The sequence below is a fragment of the Coturnix japonica genome, chromosome 3 (genome assembly GCF_054131305.1).
Source record: "Coturnix japonica strain WE chromosome 3, WE-NBRP24, whole genome shotgun sequence".
NCBI lineage: Eukaryota > Metazoa > Chordata > Aves > Galliformes > Phasianidae > Coturnix > Coturnix japonica.
In genome coordinates this window covers 59,927,518-59,953,699 of record NC_140665.1, presented here as the reverse complement: position 1 = coordinate 59,953,699, position 26,182 = coordinate 59,927,518, and the positions used below count along the sequence as shown (strand labels likewise).

Sequence of the window (26,182 nt, the reverse complement as noted above, 5' to 3'; positions counted from 1 at the left end):
AATACTCAAAGATAAATCTTGCCTCTGTAGCAAGATATTAAAACATACATAGAAAAGAAATGTGGTACAAACGTTCATTATTTTTTCTAGGGCACTCATGGAAGCTATTTTATTTGGTAATGAATTTAACAGTCACTCGTGTTGTTCAACTTTACCTTCAGATAACACTCCTGAATTAATTAGGTAAATCATTTTATCTGTCTGCTTCATGGTGCTTCTGCAGGAAATATGACCAGAGGTATATGCACCTCCCATATTTGCACAACCGTAAAAACACTGGGACAGAAACAGGAAACCCTACTCCTATTAATTTTGCACAGCCTAATGCATCTCTGAAAATAGGAGCACTGAACAAAACCTTCCTGTCATTTTATCTTTTGCTTCCATTGCCAGTTTGAGAGCCCTTTAGGGGAACAAATCAATGAGAAGAATCCCAGCTGCAGAATGCACACTGGCTCCAGTAGCAGACAAAAGCTGCAGTCTGCTCAACACCAGTTAAGTGGTGTAAGTCCTCTCTAGGAAAAACCACACAAGCAACTCAGGATGCACTTTCTAAGTGAGCTATGCCTACCTTCCATCAGTAGCTTTATGGTTTGTTTGGGGTTTTTGTTGTTGTTGTTTTGTTGTTTTTTTTTTCATTTACATCATTCTTAGTTCTGAAATGAAAAAAGCTTATGTTCAAAATCCAGGGACTTCTGTGAAAGTTTTGAACCAGACCTCTACATAAACCTTGGAAATCCAAATGTGATTTTTCTTCTATGACTTCCATATTTTATTTTATTTTTTTTCTCTCTTGAAGTAGCTCACACTTCCTTTAACCACTCCAAGCACTAATGCAGGATTTCCCCTATAGGTTCAAACTTGACCAGCTCCTTCAGAAAAAGGATCACCTGTACTGGAAATCTTCCCCCCCTGCAGCCTTTGCTTCCTCAATAACAGCGAAGGTATGTTTCATTAAGAAGCATGAAGGGCCCTACCAACTCCTCTGTGTGATCTGAGATTGTGGAAGTGTTTTCTGTTACCTAACAGAAAAAGCAAAGAAATCCTGGGATCTAAATTAGGCCAAAAGAAACTTAATAAATCAGACTCCTCTGGAAAACTTCTAACTCTCCATAGGCCCTGCCAACAGTCCACAAGAAGATACAACAAATTAAGAAGATAATAACCACAAAATAGAGTAAAATTATACATGTAAATCCAATTCTAAAATGCCCTACATTAAAACAAACAAACAAACAAACAAACACAACCAAAACCAAACAACTGGTTACTGTAATCTCAACATAAAGAATTCATTACTTTTCAGGACTCTTTTCAGAAAGGAAACATTAAAAAACATTTTGCATATTAAGCAATGTTGGATTTTTCATTTTTTTTCCCTCCTATAGCTATTATTTTATGCTCTTGTATATTGAGTCTTCTTCTTTTTTTTTTTTTTTTTCTTTTTTCTTTCAAATTGCAGACAAACATATAGTATTTCCATAAAAAGAAAGAAAGCATAATTAAAGTCACAGAGCCATATTCTGCATGTGCTTTCTAGAGCTGGGGCTGTTCAGCCTGGAGGAGCAATTTGATCAAGCTGTAGGGGTCCCTATTCATTGCAGGGGAGTTGGACTAGGTGACGTTTTAGGATCCTTTCCAACTCAAACGATTCTATGATTCTATAATTTTTTATCTGGCAGTGGGTCCACAGACATTGAAATGCATGTATCTGTCACATTTCCCCTATGAGGAACTTGATCTGAGCACCCTCACATCTGTCAGTGTGAGGACCCAAAATACACTGGGTATTCAGCAGAAATGGTGCTCAGATTTATAAGTGCATGTAACAATCGGGAAAATGGTTTTAAACTGGAAGAGGGTAGATTTAGACTAGATATTAAGAAGAAATTCTTTACTGTGAGGATGGTGAGACACTGGAACAGGTTACCCAGCAAGTTGTGGATGCCCCCTTCCTGGAAGCATTCAATATCACAGTTCCTTCTGAGAAGTTAAATGAGAAAGCCCATAGCAGGCTTTTAAAAAGGACTAGGTCAAATACAGATGCATTTCCAATGCTGACAAAAACCAGGATGTGAAGCCAATAGGGCAAATATACATGGAGGGAGGAACACGCTAGTGGAGAGACTGCTATGGACAGAGGTAGCAGGAAGTCTCTTCTCCCCAACTGCTGCAGCTTCAGATAGTGTTATAAGGATGTGTACAGGTTGGATAAAGTAACACTCTAGATTGTGTAAAACACTTCACTTTCCCTGCAGTTAAGTCAATCAGAAGAAGGAAAAAGAGTTGGTATAATTTAAGACTTCCCCTCAAAGCAAACAATTATACATTACTGTATAAATATTTGGTTATTTGCTGAAAACATGAACATGCTTCGCCTTGAAGTGTATTTTTTTCATAAATGTCAGAGTATTTATGTATCAGCAGGAAAATTATCCTGCAAAAAGGCATATTTCTCATGATATGACCTTGCAAATGACACCTTGCATGACATCAGAGTTTATTCCTGGCTGGCTGGCTGGCTGCTAGAGAGATAACATTAACTGCAAACAATGCTCTTTTTCAGATTATTCTTGAATAAAAAGGTGATTTTTATAATTGTAAGGCTATAAAGAAACAAACAGCCTGTTTAAAATGAACTTAAAATGTGGCACTTGATTAATGACAGCTTAGTCAAGTGTCATTTAACAGCCTCTGATAATAATATTAAATCCTTTTCATTCTTCTTTTTTTGTGTCAAATTAAAATAATCTTACTACAAACCCATGTACTTTATGTGTGTTTTCACCTCTTCACCTCAGCATTTACTTCTACCAAACTATTTGATTTGGTTTTAGCATTTAAATACCACAGGAAGCTATTAGACCATACAACACCCATTGTCATAGATATGATCTACTAATTAAACACATATTAATTATTTCAGCATTTATAGCCTTGACAATTACAACAAGTTGACCTTTATGTCTCTTCCATAGATAACACAAGGAACTGTCTGGGATGCTTGTTTATTCCCTTAGAACTTCTCTCTCTGAACAACCCCCCAAGCTTTGGCTCTCTCTTAGCTCAGGGAGTGTGGCTGCCCTCACAGCAACATTCTTGACTTCTCAGTGCCTGGGTTTGCAAACAACTCTGCACGTCCTACAAACACAGGAGTTGAGGCTGAACAAAGAATAGACCAAAGAAAGATGCCTCTCAGCTCATCACTTGGCTTCAGTTACTTCCTCATCTTCCAGCAGTGTGAGCCAAAAGCTCCTTGACGCACAAGAAGCAAGCAGGGCTTAGTAAACACCAATGGCAGATTCCTCCAGGCTGAACACAAAATGCCCCTTGACTACCATAAAAGAAGCATACCTCACCTTTGCATGCTAAGAAGAAACATACCTCACCTCTGCATACTAAGAAAAACTTATGGGAATATAGTACAAAGTTGCTAATAAACTGTATATTTGCATCTCAGCTAAACACACACAAATATTTTCTATGTATTAATCTACAAGCTGAGCTATTAATTATTTGAGATAGTACAGTTTGCTGCTCCTTTTGTGCTCCAGCAGCATTTAAAGGAGAACTATCAGTTTAAGGTAAGAACAGGAGAGGGAGGCACCACACCCCAGCATCCCACATGAGGATCAGTGCTCAACTCTTCTCCAGGCTGGGCCCTCCATCCCTCTTTCTTCTGCACAAAAGCTGAATGTTCTGCCCTGTGGTCCCAGTGCCAAGCCCTGCCCCTCAGTTCAGCCACCCACTTTCCTTCTTCAGGACTTACCACAGCCTGGGGACTGCCCTAGCCCTGGCCCTGGCCCCAGCACAGCAGCCCAGTCTCTGTGTGTCTCCTGTGTTCCTCCTGAACCGCCTATGGTCACCACAGTTACACAAATAAAGGCATTTCCAGCTTAGCAAACTTCATTATTTTTGATGTAAGTCTTGTCAAATGCTTCTTCCTCCTGACGTAACTAATAGAAAATTCCAGGAAATCATTCATAAAACTGAGGAAAATAAGAGTGGATGTTTGGTCTGGCTGGAGAGACAAACAGAGCAACCAGGCAGGCCAGTCCTGGAAGACACACCGGGATGGTGCTCCAAGCTTTCAGGACTCTATTTTGTCATGGATTTTAATTCAGGATATGCGGTTTTCCTGTCACCTAAGTCATGGCATTTCTCCCATTTCTGGCTCTGTGGGAGGAGGATAAGATGAATGCTCCATACCACAGCCCAGGACTCCTCCCCGTTAACACCACTGCCAGCCCACAGGGCCCAGAGAGGAACGTGTGGCTGTTGGAACATAGCACAGCTTCTCAGGTTGAAGAGCAGAGAATAAAAGGAGAATAAAGCAGAAGGACAGTGCTAAGGGCTACTGTTATCTCCCAGGCCGTGCCTCGTTTATTTGCTCTGCAACATTTTCAAAGCAGAAGTTTTCTGCTGCTCTGTGTCTGTGAAACCTCTTGGCTGAGGCTCACCACACAGCAGTACCAGGAATATCAATACAGCATTACTCATTTCCAAAACAAATGATTTAAACACATATTACTATTCTTATTTTAATACTGTGTTGATAAAGAAAAAAAAAAAAGCCTTTTAAATAACATTGCAGTAAAACCATACTACTATGCTTTTAGAATTATGTATTAAAAGCTATCAGAAATAAGTGCTAGAAATATCCTTGTACCTACCAGTACTCCTGTCATTGGTCACATAGCTCGTGTTGTTTGGAGACTAAATCTGCTTATTGTTTTTCAGCTCACTTTTTCTCATGAGCCTGCACTGCTTCCCCATGTCTTTTCCTTCTCCAGATAGCGACAGTCTCCTTTCAGCTTCCTTCTCTTTCTATATTTACGACCTCTGTGAGGATTGTGCCTTCACCCTCTGGTGCACCTTCACGCTGCCAGCGCTGTTTGCGTGGTTGCTCCGAAGAGAATTCCCTTTGCTGCAGCTTCCTGTTGCTATGTGACCTCTGTGCTGGTGTTCTGCTCCGCTGTGCTGTGTGTGCCATGCCGTGCCAGGTCATACTGTGGCATTCTATGCTGTGCCCAGCCATGCCATGCTGCACTGTGGCATGTTGTGCTGTGCCATGCTGCGCTGCCTGGCCCTGCACACCTGCTCAGCACCCCACACTTCTCCTGCCCTCTCCAGGGTTCAACTTTGTCCCCAGCACTTTGAGAAGCTGAGTCAGTGAAAGTGGACTGCATAATTCCAAGGTATGAGTCAGTTCATGTGAACTCCAAAGGTGTGCTCTTAAAGCATGTAAGACACCACAGGAATAAAGCCACCCCTCATCCTGAAAGCAAAGCTCTGTTAAGGTTGATTTTTTGCATAACTGCTTGTAAAGCTTTGTTTTGTAAATTCAAGTAGGAATTAATTCTATTACGTGAAACTGTAACACCCTCCATGTCACACAAGCTTTGCATTATGTGCTGAAAGCTCCTTTTGCAACCACTTGAGCAACAGGAGGGTAAGTACAAAGTGGCTGGCAGCAGCGAGAGGCCTGGTTTGGTTGCTGGGAGTGAAGTCACGTTAGCAGAGGTCTGCCAGAGTTCCCCAGCTTGGCTGCAAGGCAGAGAGAGGCAGAGCTCAGCTCACAGCTCAGCTTCTGCTGCAGGTTTATCCCAGGTTCTGGTGGGTGCCCCAGCAACGCTGCACTCCCTGCAGGGACAGCTGGTGGGCACATGGCAATGGTATTACTGCTGCCTGCTTCTGTAGGAACCTTGTACAGCACTGAGGGTAAAAACATGCGGTGAGAGAAAAGTGCATTCAAATAATGCAACTTCTCACATCCACACTCAAAAAAGGAAAATATTTACAAACAATTCTGCCTTTATTTATGAAGTTTCCATGGTTCTCCTTTGTCAGATTCCATCTGTGCTTTCCCTGAGACGGTTCTTATGCTACACTCATTCTCTGCCTCTAATTTCCCAGAAGGCAAACACAATTTCATTCAGAGGCTCATCAAAGATTATGCATTTATCTAGTACATTTTAAGGCTGGATATTTGAAGGGGACAAAACAGTGACACAGAAAGCCCCATGCCTATGCCACAGCATCTTGAGGCACTGCTGTATCAGGTAGTGCTACCTGCTCCAGTTTGGCTGTGGGCAGTGAGGCTACTGCATGGGAGAGAGGTCAATCAGTTTTCATGAGTGTCAAAGGAACAGCAGAATTGCATCCCGTGAGAGATAGTCTGGTCCTGTTCAAACTTATTCCTGAACATAGCACGCATTTAATGTGTACAGCAGTTTCTACCTGCTCTTTGAATACCATTTCTACTGATTTGCATTGCTGTTATGTAGGAAATGGTGTCAAGCTGCAGGATGTTCCCGGCAGATTAATAGTGGAATAGGAGCAAATGCTGGTTCATAAGTAAGATGAAGGATATTAACTCAAAACAGTCAATAAATCCTTAGGAAATGTCCTGACCACTGTTGTTTATTGCTGTAAAAAAAAAAAATGTAGAAAAAAATCCCATGCATTTTTTCTGTATGACATAGCCACCACTGGTATACAGAGTATATATTAGCAAGTCCTCTGGCTCTCCCTCAGCATTGTAGTCATCATAATTTGTTATTCTGAGGAAAATATCTACATATGTGCTGGGAGGGCTGGGGGAAGGAAATCATTAGTTGTTGGAAGCTGCACTCAGAAATCAAGGTTCAGGTTTTTCATTTTCTGAAAAACCTTTGCATCCCCATAGCTTCAGTTTCTTATTTTTTTATTGTCATTTCAAACTTCAGACACCAGTTCTATGAGCTATTTACTTCATCCTTCCCCTTAGGGAACTCCTATTTGTTTAATCTCAAAAGATTCACCAGAATACAGCCATATGGCATTTGTGTGACATACACACGTGTGTGCAGGAGGAAATGAGAGCGGAAGTACATCATCATCATTTGAAAAATACGTTTACTGGACCCATAACCAGGAAGCAGCGATGAATGTCTGTGGTAATGGACAGAACTAAACCTTTGCTATCAGAGGGATTTAAAAGGGGGAAGAGCATATGAGGCAGGTAATTACATCTGCTTATTACTTAACAGCTTTTACTGGGATCTTTGCCTTACAAATGCTTGTCCCCTGTGCATTTCACCTCAGTATACATTCCTCCTGTCAATATCCTTTACGGACACTTTATTGACACACTTTTAAGAACTTCTCAGAAAAGGTTTTGGCTTGTGTGAGGGCTTCTAAGATTTCAGTACCTTATATCCTTGCCCCTCACAAGACATCATACACAAACTCTTCCAAAGAACGCTCTAGGATAGTGAATCTCCAGATTCATGATCAATTCAAAGACAATGCTATCATATTTCCATCAGAGTCAGTGGTATCTTCAAATACAATCCTTTGCCTCCTGTCAGACACACCAGCCTGAAGAAGCAGTTGACTTTCCTTTTCAAATCTACATTCTCTGTTGCTTTTTTATTGCACAAGACATCCTTTCTGCCATTATTATTCCATTTATGAGCTTCTCAAGGAAGGCTAGGAAAGCACTGGGAAATAACATATCCTACCTACTGTGAGTTTTGACCTCATACTGGCTGCTTGGTCTGGGCTGTTCATTAAGATCACTGACCTTGTAACGCCTGAGAAGTTTCTTGGAGTTAACACTGCCTGCCTACAGTGATCCCAGAAAAGGCTTTATGAACTCCCAGGTGAAGTGCTTCACTAAAGCAGACCAAACAGCTTATCGGTTCCAGACATGGAGCCACAGCCTATTTTGCAGTAGGCTTCTCTGTACTGTGAATCTTTTGAGAAGGACTCAGTCTCACTGGGCAGCTATCTTGTGGTGACTTGTGCAGCTTAACAGCTCACCTTTCTTAGGCACTATCTGCAGAATTGACTTTCCTCATTCTTTATTTAAGAATTGTTTTTTTCTTTCTATGTATTACATAACACGTGTGACTTTCTGAACAGCTCCTCCTTCTGTGCATCATCTTGCTCAGAGCTATGTACTCTCTAGACTGTTTTACTGAGACTTCTGGCCGGTGCTCTTGACTTCCTCCAGTAAAATGCAATCCTCATCATTATCATGCATGTAAAGGTCTGTATTTTGAATGCTGGATAAATGCTGATTATTTTGAATATTTTCCTGAATATTTCATTGATGGTCTCAGGCCTGCCTGGCATTATTTCCTTCTTAGTCCTCATTATTTTAAATACCTCTCTCAGCTTGAATATCTAAAGATAAATCTGCAATTTCAAAGTTCTTGACAATTTTTTTTCCACTTTAGCTGTTCAAGTTTTCTGCAATGTTTTTAAGGGTTTCCCTGCTCACGATGCATATGACTTCTCAGAATCCCACAGCATTTCACAGGCCAGGATATCTTCTAATATCAATACACAAATATTTCTTGCAAACTGCTCTTCACGCTCTTGCCTCATAACAGAACCACTTGATTTCCTGAATCATGCAGACAATACGAGAGGATTTCATACATGTTAAGTACACGATGGACACAGAATAGCCATCCCCTGAGATGCCCTGATACCTTTTGAAGATCTTTAAAAAGGGAATCTGCATGTGGCAGTCACCTGGGTTTAGGTGAACATGCTGCTTATCAAATCCAAGTTTCATTAATTTATAGGAAAATTAATAATAGAAAAGGAAAACTCATAGGTGTTAGACAAGAAAGAAAGAAATATTTTTTTCTCTATACAATATTACTCTGTAAACACTGCAGAAGCATCTAGTTCAGAACATGCATGAGTTTTATGAGAGGTACAACAAAAATTCTAATCTCAACTTACACTCTTTATCATTAAATAAACATGTTGTGAATTAGATGAGCTCTGGGCAGACAGACAAGTGCAGAATCATATGGCTAACCAAATGCATTATTTATCAGCTAGTAGAGCTTCTGTAATACAACCCTGAGAACTGACTTATTTATGAAGTGCAGTAAGAGAGACACTGAACTAGTGTACGAACAAAATACCATTTCATATTCTACTAATACAAAAACTAAAAATGAAACTAATGAATATGAGCCAAAATGAGGCCATAAGGTTCTATCCATGCTTTAAGAAAAATTAACACAAATATGTCAAAACAAATGAAGGCAGGCACTTATAATAACTGTGAAAGATGACACCAAGCTTCTGGTTTCTCAAGCCACCAAAGAGCTTGTGCATTACAGGCAGCAGGACTGAGAGCTTCCCTTTACGTGAAACTCATCCTCCTCCTAAACACTGATGGCAAACCATTCCTATCATTGCCAGGCTTGGCACAGATAGAGATTGGGGTGGAACTGCTAAGACTAAACTACAGTAATCCTTTAAGTTAAAATTTGTCAAACAACACTGGGAAGGTAGCTCAGAATGCAAAATCTTTTTCTCCACACTTCTCTGGCCTCTAGGCTCTGCTGGCAGTGCCAGTGGTGATGCCCATCAGTGCCTCCTTACTGTAGTCCCACTGACACCAACTCTTTTGCAGAATCACAGGAGGCGATGGAGACAAACTAGGATTGAAAAATATCCTCTCTCTTCTTTAAATCAGAGTCAGAGTGCTGGTACAGTATCAGTAACTCCTGGAGAACAGCACTCTGGCATCCTACTGCCTGGAGTTGAATTTCTAATCCTGTAACTGAAGTAGCTAAGATTGCCTTGCACAGTTCACTGACTGGCACAGCAGTGCCCAAGGGCTACAGTTTTTTCTCTCTTTAACTAAGAAATGGAAATTAGTTCCTATTACTGACACTGCTTTCATAAGACTCTGGATTCTGTAGTTCTTCATGTGAACTACAGGAATCTTTTTGTGCCTTCATAAGCCACTGCACATCCAGTTACTGATGTTTCAAGTTGGTGTAACTGTTTTGGACAGTATTCTATAGTTTGCTTAACTTTAGGCAGGATTAATTTTTAAAACAGCAATGCCAACAACAAAACTCAAAGTGTCACCAATGAGCATAAAGCTAAATAAGTTATTTTCTCAATTATTCATTTCACACACTAAACTAATAATTCTGACTTTCATTTTCTTACTTTTTGTTTTTGTTTTTAGGTTAGCAGTCATCCTGCGTTTTCTCAATCTCACTCTTTCCAGAAGTGATGATTGAAGTTTTGCATGAGTAAGCTGAAATTTAAAAACTGAAGATCAAAGATGTATTAAAATAGGAAAGCTTTTTGGATGAGGGGAGAGAAGAGCGTAGCAGGTATCTTACCAGCTGCAAGGAGTGAGGGCGTGTGACATAAATGGTTTCCTAAATGTTCTAACACTGAGGAAAACTGAGCGCAAAGAAGCTACCAAGGCTCTCTGCTGTTATGTGGCCTGAAAAGAACAGTCTTTATGACTTGCTCTGCTTTGGCTAAGTTCCCATATTACCAGCAAAACAACTGCCTAGCAACCCAGACTTTCCCATAACATTTCCTCACACACATTGTATGCCCAGAAAAAAGTACAGCACCTAGTATTCTCTTTGGATAATCCCCTTATTTGAGAGCTATATTTAGTTCTTTGTACTCATTTGAGCTCTAGCTAACAGGGCAATTGCTGTCGTGACAGAAACTGCAGGCAAAGTCAAACCAGTCCTATCTGTGCCGCAAGCTGTACACCCAGAGCAGGCTATCTGTGCATCAGACAGACAACAAGCTTGCTGCTTCCCTCCACCGCGTTTCCCCTAACAAAGGCAGGAAGCCATGACTGCTAGCAAAAAATGTACAAATATCCTTTCTATTGAAAAATCTGTTCTGTGAACAGAGAGGGAGGTCTCCAGCTTGTGCTTCATAAGGCTGGGGAAGTCCACCTGAAGACATAAGCAGTTCAGTAATTATAAATACATGCTGGTTGGAACATGTGAAATACTTTTTTTTTTCTTTTTTCATTTACTGCCTTTAAGGAACACATGCAGTCATACAGTAGACTTACTAGTGGTTATATTTTCTTATGTGACATCTCAGCTGCAGCAGCATCTTGCAACTGAATATTCAAACTGCTTTCCTCACAGTTTCAGCACTTTATCCTTCTACAGCTGATCCTGAGCAACATACTGATAGGACTGCTGAAAACCCCAATCTGCCCATATGTTACATGGATACACAAGTCTTCTCGTCCCTCCAAAAGACATCACAGTCTGTGAAACACAGTAGATAAACTGCAACTATCATAAATAAGACAGCACTCCTAACTATACATACAGAAATTAAGGCAGCAACTTACTTGCAGTCTTCATAACTTCCTCAGAAACTCTCTTTTCAAATACGTTCAACAGGAAATTGTGGTAATTAGGGGTAAGCTGCGTGCCTGTAGCATAAACCACCAGCTGCAAAGTGCAAAGGCAGCCAGCACTGGATTGGTGAGCTACAAGCAACTGCCACCTCCCCTCTTTGCACTTTATGTGTATATCTTAAACAAATAGCATGTGGAGAGAAATTCTTTTAACAAAGATCTGTATGAAATATGTCTGTGAAAAAGCTTGATTACTCCTAATAGTAACCCCATGTTTGGAACAGTAATACCTCCATGACGTGCTCTGAAACCTAAAAATGAAAAGCATCCTGGAGGTCTTATAATTTATTACTGATTTTATCAGGAGATGTATTTTATGTCTTTAATAAAGGCTGTACTGACCTTTTACAGCTTCTTGGTCATATAGTTATGAATGTGAACAGATCAGGAGAAGATAAGTGGGCTGAGGCAGAATTTGGCCAGCAGTTATTCAGGGCTATGATTCTACCACCTTCTTGCAACAGTTTCGTAGAATCATCAAGGTAGGACAAGACCTCTAAGATCATCTAGTCCAACAACTGCTTACCTACCAGCAATATCTCCCCACAAAACCATGTCCCTAAGTACCGCAGCTATCCTTTCCTTAAGCATCTTCGGGGATGGTGACTCCACCATCTTCCTAGGAAACCTTTTCCTCTCATCCTTCTGGGAAGAATTTTTTCCTAGTTTCTATCCTGAATCTCCCCTGGAACAACTTGAGGCCATTCCCTTTAGTCCTATCACTAGTTCCATGGGAGAAGAGGCCAACCCCCACCTTGCCACAGCCTCCTTTCAGGTAGTTCTAGAAAGTGTTAAGGTCTCCACTGAGTCTACTCCAGACTAAAATGTCCCAGTTCCCTCAGCTGTTCCCCACAGGATTTGTGCTTCAGACCCCTCACCAGCCTTGTTCCCCTTCTCAGGACATGCTCCAGGGCCCAGATGTCTTTTTCATAGTAAGGCTTGTCTTGTGCTTGTCCAAGCCATGGGCTGCCAGCTCCTCTGGGAGAATACTGTAGGAGACAGTGTCAAAGTAAGGAGACTGCTAGCTGAAACCATGCCAGCTTCCTTCAGCCTTTAAAACAGGATTGACAGTCTCTTTTTTGTTTCCAAATTAGCATCTAGCAGCTGTAGAAGGCTGCCACTAATATCCAGCTCGCAGAAATATGCATCTAACACTGTGAACCCATGGAAAAGCTCTGATAACATCTGATACTGCAGGCAGTTTGGCATGTCTTTAATAACATGGATTGCCTCACCAAGATTTATACTTTCAAATCTGCATTTTTGTCAACCATTAGCAATCCCATTGGGTGATTAGATAAGGTAGAGACTAGTGGCATTCATGAAAATGGATGAAATGCTGCTAACAAAGTCATAACTGTAAGACTAAATTCTGATTGTTGTGACACCTGAAGAATTTAGCAGAGATGGTGTGGCTTTAGAAGTCAGAAGAATTACAGAAAGGAGAAGTTGCACAGGATTGCTGAAGGGCAGACCTAGCCTAGAGAATCTGTGTTTCTGGGCATAAGTCAACAAACCTGCAGAATGCCCTCAGGATTACAGTCTCACTTTGCAGGGTGAGTGATTAAGGAAAAGTATTTGTCTGTAAACTGAGTCAGCTCCATGGCATAGACTCCAGGAGGTCTGGCTTATGCAGCTACATATCAGACTGAAAAATCACTAGGCATACACATGTAAAAGGAAATATCTGTTGTAGCAACTAAAGCAAGTCAGCATTGCTCTGTTACATAACACAAGTGAAAAGATGTAGAGGCTTTCTGAAGGAAAAGTTCACCTAGTTCAGTGAAACTGCATCTGGTTTCTGTGCATTTTTCTCCATTAAACATACCCAATCCTTCCTCACTGCATTTTCAGATCATCTAAGCAGCATGGAGTATCTGGAAAAACATAATTTAAACCTCTTGCTTCCACTGAATGCACCTGCTATGCAGGATAGTTGCTATCATGTGTAACTTTGGAACTTCTTGAGGTACCTGAGAAGGTAAATCATAGAATCATAGAACTGCTCAGGTTGGAAAAGACCTTAAAGATCATTGAGTCCAACCACAACCTAACCAAACTAACAACCCTCCACTAAATCATGTCCCTGAGCAGTGACATCTCCAGTCCCTACCATCCCTACTATCTATCCCTACTCCCTACTATCTTCTTATCAGCAGATACATGAGATTCAGACACTGTTTACTCAGGGGAGGGAAGAACAATCCTTGATAGTTGTGTGTGTGGATGCATGACTGAGATGAGGGGGCTATTAATGAAGAATGCAAAAATGGCATGACTGAAGTGAAAAGGCTGTCTCCTGACATACCAGTCTTATTGCAATTAATCTAGAGCAAAAGGTCTTTTTGCTGTTGAATTTCATCTCTATTTCCTCTTTGTGTTTCTCTTACTGCTTTAACCCTTTCACTAGTTTCTTTTCATCCAGCTATTCAATGCCTAACTTTCCAAGTTACTCTTCTTGCCAGAAAGATTTCTAGCAAGTGATGATATAAAAGAAAACAAAATTAAAAGTATTTTTGTGTCATAATAGTTTCTCTTTCTCCCACCTTCTTCTCTTCAAAGTGAAATGTTTTATGTAACAATTTGGGAGCTTGGGAGCTCCAAAACTTCCACTTTCTCTATAATCACAGATATGAACTCTTTCCTGAACCTCTGCACCTGTGCCAATCCTTCCTCATGCACACTGTTGTACTTGTGTGATATGATAAGATCTCTAATTCTTAATAATCCACTTGTTGGTACAGTATACAAAAGGTCCAAATTCAATTTTTACGTACTTAAAAAGTATTCTGAACTCATGTTTTCCTATCAAAATGCTATTATTGTCAGATTCTGTGACAGAAGTGGCCAACACTGATGACCTTAAATACATACTAAATTTACTATTTTTTTTTTTGTTTGACTGAGAGGTAGAAGTCATACATAAAGAAGTAGAAGCAGTTCACGGGAAGTGATACCAACATAGCTCTGGAAGTTCTACCAACTTTGGCCTAAGTATTACCTGACTCTTCACTTTCTCCTGCAGCATTTTACCCAGCATCCCAAATGTCATTTTTCTACTAGAGGTACATGCCATAACTATGTTAAGTGCCCTGGGGGCTCCATTTATACTTAGGAAGCTCATATTGCTTAGGATTCGCAAACTAGTTACTTTTTTAACCACATCTGATGGGATGAAGTTCTCTTGATTCCTTGTGTTGAAAATATTGCTCTTTGTTTTAAATATTTACACGTTCGCTGAGTCTCTCCATAACCTTGAATTCAACTATGTTTAAGGACATCCATTTATTGCTAGGATACTTAATGTAAAGTATTCACAAGAGTGGAAAGAAAAACTGGAGACTTCTTTCCATTCCCCGAACTGCACAAGTTGTCTAGTCATTAAGTTACTATTCAGCCAAATCTTTTTCTTATTGTTTTGTAAAGCTGTTCATTTTGAGTTAAAGAAGACTGAAATTGTCTCATCCTATAACATCCTACACCTAACTGAAGCATCTCTGTGAAACACGAGTTCAAGAATTCACAAATGAAGGATGAACAAGTGTTTAAACTCTGTTTAACAGCAAAAGTACTTTAAGGATATGCGGAATCAAATTAATTGAATAATAAATGGACCTAATCTTGCCAATGAACTCAGCAAATATTTGCTTAAAACAAAACTCTCAGTGTGGATTAGCTTATCTGCGTATGAGGTAGCAACAGACTATATGCAAAAAATGAATTCAAATCCTCAGAGAATTTATTTAGTGAAGACTTGGCACACAGAAACTCCCACTGGGTTGTTGCAGAAGTACCGCATCGCTTTGTGGGTATGAATTTTAAATTGGATGCCCAAATCTTTGCTTTTTCTGATGCAACACTCCTGAAGCTTAAATGAAACTCTGAAGCATTTTTCCTTACTAAGAGATACATCTTCTCATGAGATTAATGGGATTTACCTACTGCCATTTTCTCTTGGAATCCAGGCAAATGTTCAGATAAACACTGGTGAGGAAGATTCCTGCTACCACTGATTGTATTTGGACAGTTTTATGCCATTGCCTGCCATAGCATGAATCCCTCCATTGCATTTATCCAATCTTGGTGAGACACCTTCCTGTTCCCACTGAAACAAAGGTAATTGCAAATACAGCCATTTTCTATTTGCAACAAATGCAAACAGTTCTCAGAATGATCAGATCTGCTTCATTAGACCTGTAATTTAGATCTGTAATTTAGGTCTGAAAACGAAGACTGTAGAAGTTCACTGGGCTGAGAGACAAATACTTGTGGGCTAAATAATTGCTGTCCACAATCATTTTTGACATTCACTGAATGGAAAAAAAAAAAAAGCCACAGAAATTCCTACTATAACTGTGGATCTCTAGAGCCGATAGTATTTCTATAGTAGATAGATGCTTATGCAACATTATTTTATTGGTTAATGAGGAGCTGTTTTGGAATTCAGACCTTTTGTTATGCAGAGCTCTTCCTTCACATTAGCTATTCTCATTAAGGAGCAACAGTCCTGAGTAACATCTATTTTTAAAAACGGTTCTTCCTTTTTAGTTTGCTTCTTCAATTAAATCATGTTGCTTTATAGTGTGGGAACAGACAAGGGGAATTTTAAAATGAAGCATAACATCAAACCCTCCTTTTTTAAAAAGGGGAGCATTTTCAATTCAAAGCTCCTCTTATGGAAGAACCTGTGGGAAATATGTGAATCACTGAAATGTTTTGGGGTGCTTCTGCTCCACTCCTTGTAAAGGTTTGTTCCCAGCAGTATATTTGTTAGTTCTTTGCAAACTACACATCTGAAATCAATACTGGACTCTTCCTTTTCAAATTCCAAAATGGAGATTGATTTCAGCCAGTTGAAATACAATATCCAAACAATTCATCATCAAGCCCTAAGAAAATTTATTATCACAGCTAGAAATAATCACTCATTACAGGAATTCCCACTGTGCATGTCAAAGAAAGGAATGAAATAAAGAATCTTCCTGCCACACTGGATTGATTCAGGGCATTGTTAAGGAAAGATCATAGGCTTATATGAGTTTTAGAAATGCATCGATGCTGATATTGTACTGCAAAAGGTGTTTACAACATGAGCAAAATCAATTGCTTTTGATCGCTTTATTTACCTCAGCAAGAACATAAATAATGGAATCTCTGTCAGACTAATGTATTTCCAGCATTTTCAGCTGTGATCCCACATGGTTAAAATTACTCTAGGCACTCAAAGCAAGTACTTAACTGTGGACTACCTTTCTTTCATTTTACTTGGCCATCTCCATAACTGCTTATCTTGACCTTATGCAGCCTATGTACAAGTTCAAAAATCCATTAATTTCAAACTTGTCTAATTCTGAAAGTGAAGAGGAAGGGTTACACTTCTGTGGTTTGCTCTTCACAGATATTCTGTTCAGCTTATTGTTTTCACTGTCAATGTTCTTTTGGTTCTATTAATACCTTGAGGCCTGTAGAGGTGGCGCTCTGTAGAGAAAGAGCTCTAGATCCTGCTGTACCTTATTCATGATGAAAAAATCCTGAACTTGACTCTATTTGCTTGCAATTTACAGAATCCGGTGCAAACTACAGCATTCCACAGGTTTCTTTTGAGAATAAATTCATTTGAAAGACTTTTTCAGTTAGTTGTAGATAATCTGTAAAAACCTAGTTAAGATACAGGCACCAAGTTTAATCTTACAACTCTGGGAGGTCAAACTTGTTCTTCTTTTATGTAAACACAGTGTACCTGGTTCACTCGAAGGAACGAACTCTTTTGTAATGGGAGAAAAAAGGTAGAACTCAAATTTTAAAGTAATTATTCAAAGAAGAAACATGTTTTGAACAATATTCTTTTAATCACACAAGTGATCTTTAAAAAAGATGAGCTGAAAGACTTTTAAAATGGTATTGCGCTGATTTAGTAAATATAACATCAGGCACTGACACCAAATCTGTTTCGTTATGCGTACATGTCCACTTTGGTTAATGACAAAATATAATCTGTAATAATATATAAAGATGCTGAAAGTCCTTCACAGGGCAGGACACCCCATGAGAATCTATTATCATATTTATACAAATAATTATTTCTGGGAAATGCAAAACGTAACATGTAATGTGAGTTAAATGTGAAAAGTTTAGCCTCTCATTAAATCAATCAAATCCTCAACCCACTTCTTTTGTCACAATTTAAATGAGTGAAGAGACATACCAAGAACATTTATAGGTGTAGGTAGAATAAGCACCAAGGATTATTTAAAAATGAAGTTCATGCTTTTAAGTACAAGCATATTCTGTAGTTCAGATTGCATGACCTTTGTAGTAGCAGGGTTTGAGATACCAGTATCAGTCACTGATATTTCCCTTAAAGTAAATTCCAGTTGCAGGCCAAACCTTCTCCCACTGAAGTAACAAAGAGTTTTTTACTTAGTGGGATAAGAAGTTACTTTTTCAAGAAAATAACTTCTACATTTGGAAACTGCTTATGCATGAAGAGTTCACTCTTGACCTTTAAAAGGATTTTCTTAGACAATGACTGTTCTCAGGGTACATGAATCATCCCCACATTCTCATTCTGACTTGTGACTTATTTGCCAGTTAACAGCATCAGATAAGATATTCTCACCTAAGCGATACAATTAAAAACTATTGTGATGTTTCTCTTTTTAACTTTTAATCCCAGCTTTTCAGTCACAATCTTTCAGTCACTGGTTCCTGAGCTTCTGCTTAGCATTGGAACAGGGTAGGGTGTTTTGAGTACTAGCAAGTGATTGCACCATGTATTTAAAGCACATATCACTGGAATGTTGGCATTAACAGCCTGCCTCCCTCATCCTCTAACACTTAGTGATGGTAATTTCTGATTTTTAAAGGTACACTTCACATTTCAGATTCATTAACATACACTTTCAATGTAATGAAAGTTATTCATCAGAATGACAAAAACGGTTATTAATAACCAACACAAAGTGACTGCATAAATTGCTATGCATATGCACGATCCTGCAATGACAAAAATGAAGCAATTAACTTAAAATGCAATCCTGCAGCAGACTGAGGCACCTTCTCACTGCCAGCGCCTCAGTATACGGTATGCCAGTACTGCTCACTGCGTTACCTTTGCATAAATAAGAGTCTGACTTTTGAAATAATGATTTCCCTAGTATAAATACGAATGGATATAGAAACACCCATCCAGGACAACTCATTTGCGCCTGATGGCTGATGCTCCTAGGTAGAAGTTATTCATTAAGAAATATGGTGTTTTGACATCTACCAGCATCTCCTATTAATAACACTTTGCCGTAGGGTCTTTATGCAACTGGTGTGAAAGGATTCAGGCTAGGGCTGCATAAATTACCCACTGTCTCAGAGCCAGTGTGTATTGCTTTTATCATCTGTAAACCATTGATTAAGTGAATAAACAGAGAATTACAATAACTGACTGTTTAAGTTAAGATGTTATTCACAAGATTTTATTTATGGAGAATTCCCTGTGGGAAGTAAAATCAATTCCTAGGCAATGGGCCATGAAAAGAAAACAGAAAGTGCAGAATATGAAAACACTGAGAAACGTGTACATGCAACAGCTAGACACCAAATATTCTGCAATTGGACAAAAGAAATACAGGAAAATTAACTACTCCTGGTAAAATCAGGTGGTCACTTATTCTTCACTTCATATTGCTACAAGTACAATTCACCCTAGCATTTCCAGACAAGCCAATTTCTGTACTACTTATTAGGCTAATGAAAAATACAAAACCAAAATGCAAACTCCTAAAGAGATCCACCTTAGCTGACCCTTTTCACATTTGTCATTGGGGTTCACAACCAGAGGATAAAAAGCCCATCCCTATTAGCTCTAAAAGCATACTTACTGCTTAATGAATTGAAGGTGTTTGAAGGTGTAAAAATTTACTGGCAGTATAACAAGCAAAACAATGGCATTTGGGAATTCTTGTTCTACACTGACAAAAATTTGGTGTGGAAAGATCTGTAAAACAACTTACCTGAGGTCATTCATCTTGGCAGTGATAAAAACAACAGTGACAGCAATCAAGTCTGACAGTCCTTTTCCTTGTCTGTTCCCTACAGAGCGTAAACAGAAGGACTTATTACCGAAGATATTCACAGGTACAGCCATTATTATTACTTCAGGAACTGATGAGTGAATGTTTACAAACTCCCCTTTAATGATCTCTTAATGTTACTCATTCCCTATTAAAATGTTGCAGAACAACTGGTAGCTTAAACTTTAAAGAACTGACAGAACTCAGAAATTATGTATGTTATAATGTAGATATATTAATTATGTGATAGATACGTTGAGAAGTTTTAGTGTTTCCTAATAGTCTGAAAAAGTAAGATGCCATAACATACTGAGACAACACTCAAAATGTATGAACATTGTTACAGAACCTGTCATCAGTTTAAAAATGTGCTAACTCTGTGCTATAGAAAATAGTTAAATCTGCATGACACAAAACAAAGCCAACAAACATCTCCAGAGGATGTGGTATCAGTTGCCCTGCTCTGCAGTGGTGATGCGTCTGTGTATGTTCTACAGCATGGTAGGGCTCTGTAGCAAGTGCTTGCTATCCTGGGATTTCAGAGTAGGACACTGCTGCTCTCATTTACAGATGAGAAGCACACTGAGCCTGCTGCAATTAAAGGCTCACTTGCAGACAAGAAGCACGCTGACTGACCCTGCTGCAATTAAAGGCAGATTGTAAGTCAGAATTTAGCTTCTGCAGTAAACTGGAGTTACATAGCAGAATGACTTAAGCACTACAAGCAGATGCCTGACTAAAATCAAATACGGCCTGAAGAGAAAAACAGAGAGGTAGAGAGAAAGGAAGGTGAATGAAGGAAGGAGGAATACACGCATCAACAGAAAACATCCAAAAGAGGAACCAGAAGCTAAATGCTCTGTGTAAAAAGCCCAAAATACCAATGCAGAGCTTGTGTGTCAGGGCCTGGCTGCCGCCAAACCCACACATTAGGGGCCCACTACCCCACGGCAGAGCATGTGGCAGCAGCTGCTGCACCGGACCCAGCAGAAGCTCTGACACTGCCTCATTTTTTACTGCAACTCAAGGGCTGCATTTCATTTCCACTTAAATACCAAACAAGGGATTTCACTGGAATTGTTACAACTAATTACAGGCATGAGGATAGCAGGATTTACTGTGAACAGCCTGGAAAGACCAAAACAACAGTTGTTTTGTTTCGTTTAAAAAGCTGTTAGTTTTTTCAGCTCCAAGGAAATTAAAGAGATGGCAAGAAATGAGATTGTACAGATTGCCCAAACTGGTGTTAATTACTTCTTAATCACTGAAAATTAAATTAGGCTTGAAACATACATTATTTATTTCCTGTCTGTTGTCCAAAAATGGTGTATATTGAGTTATAATTACAAGAATATGCAGTTACATCCTTATTAGAAGCTATAAGAAGGATATTCTGGCTGATGAACACAGAACTTAACACATTTAGAGCACAATGTATTTAATTAAAACAGTAAAATAAAGAATGGCATAAAATATTATCTTTCATCCTAACTTATTTTTCTTACAGCTTTTCATTTTTAAATACCCTGAGGGGTTGTTTAAATGTTTCCAATGTTGCAAGGATTTGTTTTCCTGCTATTTTACAATCCGAAGAACTTGTCCTTGGTCACGACCATCCAGAGTCATTCTTAGATCTCTAGGTACTGATGACTGGGACCTAAGGAAGCTTCAGGTAGCACAAACTGTAGGTATTCTGTTCTGCTCCCTAGCACTTCGATGGTCACAGATCTTTCAGGAATACAGGGATTCCTGGTATTTAGAAAATTGATCCCATTTTAATTAACATAATAGCTTTCCTTTTAATAACATTACATTTATTGCATTTTGAGGGAGCTCAGCAGCAGCCTGGACCTGCTCTCACAGAAATCAATGTCAGTATTAATATTAGGTAGAATAAGAGGACAGTTCAGACCTAAGTATCTCTTAAACCTTTTATTGCAGTAGAGTCCAAAGCTCAGAACAAAGAACACATTCAGAAGATTCAGTTTTCAAGTGTGACAGGTTATTTCTCAGAGACTGCTTGCAAGGGCAGCACTCTCTGACATTGCTTTTCATCCAGGCTAAACAAGAAGTCAATCCTACCATGTTCCACAGTGCACAAACATGCTGTACCACTTGCTTTTCTTGAAGTTACCCTGTCATTTCACAACTTGACTTATGATAAAAGCATCAGTTGTCCTAAGGACTTAAACCTCAAAAGCTCAGGAAGAGATCTGGATCAACTATAGATATTTACTAGAGTTTTATTCACAATTCTAGGTCTGCACGAGGTGCTGGAATGAGTCTCATCTTTTGACTTGAGAGCTTGGCCTTCCTGCCAGTTCCTTTGCATTTTATTTTCAATAGCACTGGTTTCTAGTTGAATAGAAATAGTTAGATCCATCTTGGATCAAAAATAGTGGATTTTCCCTTAAAAGCACTGAACTGACTGGCCAGTTACACCTCTTGGCAGGTTGGCTACCCAGGCAGATATCCTAAAGCTGCCCCAGAGCCCTTGAGAAGTCATCCTGAGATGTGAGTGAGGGGGAAAGGAACACATGTGGGCAAATTCTGAAGGATGGGAAGAGCTAGGAGCAAGATGGGTGTTATTGCAGGAGAAGATGGTTTCTTTGGCACTCTGCTTCCTCCTGAGAGTTAGGCAGCCCCGGGCTACATGAAGGAAGAACGGCTATTAAGATAGGTAGAAGAGAGGCTGCCTGGAGGGCAGCACAGGCTCCTGTAACATGACTGACATGATGCTGTGAGCAGTGTTCAGAAAACAGGGATGAGATGTGATAAAGGACTCGGGAAAACCTGCAAGGACTCAAGCTAAGAGTCAACTGAAACACTGCTTGGGATTTCCTTTTTTCCTTAATAGCAATATTTCTTAACTATGCTGATACTTCCAGGGGTGCAAGCAACACCAATTACACCAATTAGAGGTTCACAGTAACGTTTTGGGTAGTACCAGAAAAAACTGATTGTGATGGAGTTGGGGGCATTTGTTACTTCCAATTTAATATATCCAGGTCAAACATCCTGCTGCTGAAAATATATAACAAAACCAAAGCACACATATAACATGCTTTCAGGAAGCAACCATTTGCATCAAGCTGTGCAAAGAGCTGGAAGAAATGCTGTTTTCTCTGTCTCTCTCAAAAGCAATCTCCTTTGTGAATTAAACCAAATTGCTAACCTACAGACATAATAATAAAAATTTAGTTATACCCTCCCTTTCCCTTTCAGTCTGCACAACTGCCTTTGCCCTAAAATGAGGACTGATTTATACCTCAACCTAAATTCTTCAGGAAAATTGCATTTAAAAAAAGATCAGTCAGAGAACCTGAAAGCGGATTACCTTATCGAGCCTTGCATCAGCTGACAGTCATTAAGAAGGGCGGTGCTGAAGACCCTGTTTCACACCTGAATCTCAGGTTGAAGCAACAATAAATCATTACAGTTCTCCATAGCAAGTATCATTGTACAAACTCCACACAGAAGCAGTCTCCAGAAAGAGATGCTACCTTAGTGGTGGTCAGCCCTTAAATGGGATCTAGGAGAGGTTGAGTCAAGCTCCACCCCTTCCAGGAGCACAGCTGAATTACCTTCACCTGTGCTCCTGCAGCTGACCTGTCACTTGCCTCAGATGGTTAATCAGAGGTTCAGGCTGTGATTAACAGTTTCCCATACACTCATATAGTTAAATTCCTCTGCAATGAACTTGGACACCCACAGCTAGATCAGGCTGCTCAAAGCCACATCCAGTCTAGACTGAATGTCTACAGAGATGGGTCTTCTACCACCTCTCTGGGCAACCTGTTGTAGTCTAAATCTCCCCAATCTCCCCTCTTCTAGTTTGAAACCATTTCCCCTTGTCCTGTCCCAGAAGATCCTGCTAAAGGACCTGTCACCTTCTTTCCTACAGCCCAAAATCTAGGTGGATATTCTGCATACTTCTGTAGTGGTCCAGACGATATGTAAAAGAAGGGAAATTTCACGTTGTTGATCACTTTTAATGCTTGGGGGAAAAAAGCCTACAATAAACAGGATTTTGTGGAGTAGGTCTTGATCCACAATGGGAAAAAAATGTCCATCCTCCTCAGGACCACAAAATGCCGGCAGCATCATATATGAAGTACTAAAGCACTAATCTGACAAACTCTGCAATCGCTGCAAAGCCAAGAAGAGGTTGGGTGGAATGGTCTGGAATGAATGTCTTGGATTTCCACATATTTACTGGGCCAAAAATGGGAATTTAACAACTTGTCTAATGACTTTTAAGGTGCAAAGTCTTTCAAATGTCTCACGGAAAGGTACACATGAATTCTTGGTAAAGATGAATGGGTAACACTGGTATGAAAGGGATCTAATAATGAAATAAATCCAGCATTATGCCACATATGTAAGAAGTAATACTTTCCCACAAACAGACATTAACTGGGAAAGAAACATGGTTTGTTTTTTATTTTTTTTAAAGCCTCAAACTGTTGCCCTTGACCTTCACTGAAGATGAATAAAAGACAAGAGAAGAAACTTCAATTAAACAAATAGAAAAGTGATTTGCAGCCCATTTGCTGACAGCCACCTAACACTGTCTGGCAAACAACTACCAGTCTGTGTAAGAAATCTGTTCAGCTAGGGAGCAAAGATGGCTACAGATGGAAGTGGTTGTGTGTGGGGAGCCCAGCCAGGGGGTGACAGAGTGGCTTCCTCAGGAGTTCCAAGATCTGAAAGAAAATGATGCGCCAAAATCTTATTTTCCATAAAAGCATGACAGGATTTTCAGCCATCTGCACCCCACTGTTCTCCTGAGAGACAGCAACCTTTAACATACCAGCTTTCACTAAAAGAGGAGGAGTGACTAATTTGATTTCTAAGCCATTAATACTATTCTTTTCACAGAGCTGACGGTAAGTGTGACCTGTCGTCTTTGCTTCCCCTGCTGCTTTGTATGTCTGTGGAAAACTGGAGCACAGAATTGGATGCTACTGCTCACACTTCACTAAAATTATCTCCAAAAGGCTCTATGCAACCAGAACTAATAAGAAGAGAGATTTCTAAATCTCAGGCCAAATGCAGTCCAACAGGGATAGATAGTGTTTATCCTATAGGATAGCAGGTAAATCCAGCACACGGTACTTTGGAAGGAGTCACACATATTTACACAGGAACTGAATTCGATGCACAGTTTAAAAGTTCTCTCATGAGAACTGTGTATTGAAATATACAGAAATCAAAAGTGGGGTTTTTTGTTTTTTTTTTTTAATTTTCTTTTTCCTGTCTGGGGATGGGCAGATTTTTGCACATAAGGCTGTACAAATAGGCGCTGTTGCTCACATAAAAAGGAGCAAGTAATGTCTACTCCATTGCAACTTTAAATCTTTAATGATTCAGCCACGTATTGGTAATTGTATTTCAGAATATCATTTTTTTTTCTTTCATTCAGTCCAGTGGGACAGAGCAAGAAAAGTTACAATGAAAGCATCTCTGAGCCCAGGTTACTCAAGGGAAGGTCTGTAAGTAATCTGAACCCTCAACAATGACTTACTTTCTGCTCTTTCATGTTCTTCTCCAGCTCACCCATCAAGGATAGATCAGAGTCAGCTATCATCCTAAACATATTTTTGAAGCACTGGAGAGGAAAAAGGATGTGATAACAATACAAGATCTACCGGTAAAGTGCAGGAAACTGAGTTCAGTGTTTTAGTAATCCATATATGATTATTAGAGAACTCCCCGATGGTTTTGCTGGAACAAGCATATTGCAACAAAACTTTCCAGCACTTGCATTGGATGTCTTAGAGTGTACAAACTTACGGGTTTTTTTTTTTTGTTTGTTTGTTTGTTTTTTTCCAGATGACCTATCATTGCTAATATCTGCCCTACCTGAAAACCACTCTGTGTAGATAGCTACTGTACTGGCAAATAGAAAAGCATGAACAAAAGAGGAAGAAAGATGAAGGGAATCAAGCCACCAAAGGAACTGGATGTCAATTAAGCAAGTTAGTGCCATTCTTCAGGTCCATTACTGGGAGCTGTGGTGAAAGAACTGACTAATTGCCTTGGAGCATAAATAGATGAGCATGCATTTAAAATGTCCACAGTGTTGGCACTCTGTCTTTGCTGAGGTTTCCACTGTGGCTGTGCCTTGAATTGTAACAGTTGACAGTAACCATGAGACAATATCAGAGGACAAGAGTATAGGTTTCTCAAGCCTCCAATAACAACTTGAGAAGTCATGAGGTACAAGTACAAGGTCTTGCATTTGGGTTGTAGCAACCATAAGTACAAGCTGCAGCACAAAATGTTAGAGCAGAGCCCTGCTGAAAAGGATGTGGGGGTACTGGTGGATGGGAAGCTGGACATGAATCAGCAATGTGCCCTCACAGCCCAGAAAGCCAACTGTATCCTGGGCTGCATCAAAAGAAGTGTGGTCAGCAGATCAAGAGAGGTGATCCTGCCCCTCTGCTCTGTGCTGGTGAGGCTTCACCTGGAGCACTGAGTCCAGATGTGGGATCCTCAGTACAGGACAGAAACATGGACCAATTAGAGTGCATCCAAAGGAGGACCACAATATACCTCTGGGCAACCTGTTCTAGTCCCATACTGTTCTCAATGTAAAAAATTCTTATATCCAACTTAAATCTACCCTCTTTAAGTTTAAAACCATTTCATGTTGTGCTATCACAATGGACTATTAGTGTGTCCCTTTCTTTCTTGTAGCTCTCCTTTAAATACAGAAAGACCACTATCAGGTCACCTCATTTCCTTGTCTTTTCCAAGCTGAACAGCCCCAGCTCTCTCAGCCTGCCCTTGCGGGGGAGGTGTTCCATCCCTTGCATCATTTTTGTGGCTCTCTTCTGGACATGCTCCAACAGGTCCACATCTCTCCTGTTCTGAGGGCTCCACATCTGGAGTC

At 39.8% G+C, this 26,182-nt stretch overlaps 1 protein-coding gene and 1 long non-coding RNA gene across 2 annotated transcripts in view; one reads left to right on the top strand and one right to left on the bottom strand.

Moving 5' to 3' along the window:
• CEP85L (centrosomal protein 85L) overlaps positions 1–4,894 on the bottom strand; it is a 121,089-nt gene extending 116,195 nt beyond the window's left edge. The window contains exon 1 of the mRNA XM_015858642.3: positions 4,674–4,894. The gene's annotated coding sequence lies outside the window, so the exon portion shown is untranslated. The remainder of the gene's footprint in view (positions 1–4,673) is intronic.
• A 134-nt stretch (positions 4,895–5,028) lies between these two features.
• Positions 5,029–25,435, top strand: LOC116653118 (uncharacterized). The gene is made up of 4 exons (XR_004306487.2): positions 5,029–5,198; positions 19,310–19,348; positions 24,839–24,937; positions 25,120–25,435. It is a non-coding gene; the product is annotated as an uncharacterized LOC116653118 (long non-coding RNA).
• Positions 25,436–26,182: the final 747 nt, after the last annotated feature.